The sequence below is a fragment of the Corythoichthys intestinalis genome, chromosome 18, assembly GCF_030265065.1.
Source record: "Corythoichthys intestinalis isolate RoL2023-P3 chromosome 18, ASM3026506v1, whole genome shotgun sequence".
Lineage (NCBI taxonomy): Eukaryota > Metazoa > Chordata > Actinopteri > Syngnathiformes > Syngnathidae > Corythoichthys > Corythoichthys intestinalis.
In genome coordinates this window covers 18,264,121-18,266,100 of record NC_080412.1, presented here as the reverse complement: position 1 = coordinate 18,266,100, position 1,980 = coordinate 18,264,121, and positions in this window count along the sequence as shown.

Genomic DNA, 1,980 nt, shown 5'->3' with positions numbered 1-1,980 from the left:
GCTGACCCACCCCTTTTTGAGTAAACCCCGAATTTTGTCTCTCAGACGTAGCTGCAATCTTATTGGGCCAGGCGGATCGTGCTGCATTCAAAGCACGTTTGAAATCTGGAAGTCATCTTAAAGATAATGCAAGTCAAAATAAATAATACGCGCCTCATGTTTAACATATTGCTTGATTTACCATTTATCCTATCTATTTGGGTTACTGCCAAATGTTCAAATGTATTCTCAGTACATATATACAGTGTATCACAAAAGTGTGTACACCCCTCGCATTTCTGCCGTTATTTAAGTAAATCTTTTCCTGGGACTACACTGACAAAATGACACTTTGACACAATGAAAAACAGTCTGTGTGCAGCTTATATAATAGAGTTAATTTATTTTCCCCTTAAAATAACTCAAAATATAGCCAATAATATCTAAACTCCTGGCAACAAAAGTGAGTACACCCCTTAGAAACTACGTACATCCCTAAATGTCCAAATTGAATACTGCTTGTCATTTTCCCCTCCAAAATGTCATGTGACTAGTTACATGTGTGCTGTCAGCATTGGTGGGGGATCAGCCTGTTAGTGCGCAGACCATACACCACACTTTACATCAAACTGGTGTGCATGGCTGTCACCCCAGGAGGAAGCCTCTTATGAAGACGGTACACAAGAAAGCCCGTAAACAGTTTGCTTAAGACATGTCAACAAAGCACATGGATTACTGGACCCATGTCCTATGGTCTGATGAGACGAGCGGGCAGAAATGCGAGGGGTGTACTCACTTTTGTGATACACTGTATATACAGCACATATAGTAAATATATACAGTACTGCATAGGTGGAGTTTGACTTTTGTTGCACAAGGGGCAAAACGTGTTGATGACCTCGAAACGTGGTGTCAGCAATAAAATTAATTTACAATATATATGCAGACCTGTTAAGTTTCACGATTTGGTCGGGAGACTCCCGATTTTGACCCCAATGCTCACGCCTCACGATTACAAAGCCAAATCTCCCGATTTTCCAAAAATGTCAATTTTTTTTTTTTTTTACGTTTTTGTTTGTCACCGTTTTGTAACGATACCATTCGGCCCGATTCGAAAAGTGACCAACAACGAATAGCCTGGCCGTCTCCGACTTCCCTGCCCTCACTCCCCTTCAGAGCTGGAAAAGCCCAATCAATCATCTGACAGGGAGGGAAGAGGCGAAGCACCACCGACTTCCCAAGATGCTGGCACTAATAAACCGGCTTTTAGACTGGTTCAAGTCTTTATTTTGGAAGGAAGAGATGGAGCTGACCCTGGTCGGCCTCCAGTATTCGGGAAAAACGACGTTCGTCAACGTAATTGCCGTAAGTCTTACCTGCCAGCGATAGCTAACTAGCCTAATGCTAATAGCATTGGAGCTAATGATGGGAGAACGATGAGGAAGAAGTCGCTGCTTTACTCTGTGTTTTCGTGGATCAAACGTCATGGAATATTAAACCACTGCGGTCCTACCCCCACAATATATGAATTTAAGTGAGAAAGCATATCGTTACTTACTTGAAGTTTAATCATTTAGATTCGCTATTATGCTAAAGCTAAAGTGTATACTATACACTTTATTACATTATATCATTATTACTGTGCTGAAACAAAAAATATAAAGTTTCAATTCTAGGTTACAATTCAATTAAAAAACTGCCATGACAAAGATACTTTTAAAAACAAATATGATTAATTTTCTAAATGATGTAATTAATGTTTTTAATCTTGCTGATTTAGTCTGACGAAACCCTAATTGGAGTGATGGTTGATGAGATGAAGAGGCTGCTGAGGAAGCTGATGTCCAAATTTGTGCAAATGGATGTGATCAGGAAAGCTGAGGATATCCTAGATGTTGATTACAGGAACAAGGAGAACTGGCATGACACAGGCAACATAGCAGTATCACATGATGCCAGACAATACATGGAGCAAGTTGAAGACTATCTCTGATGCCACCA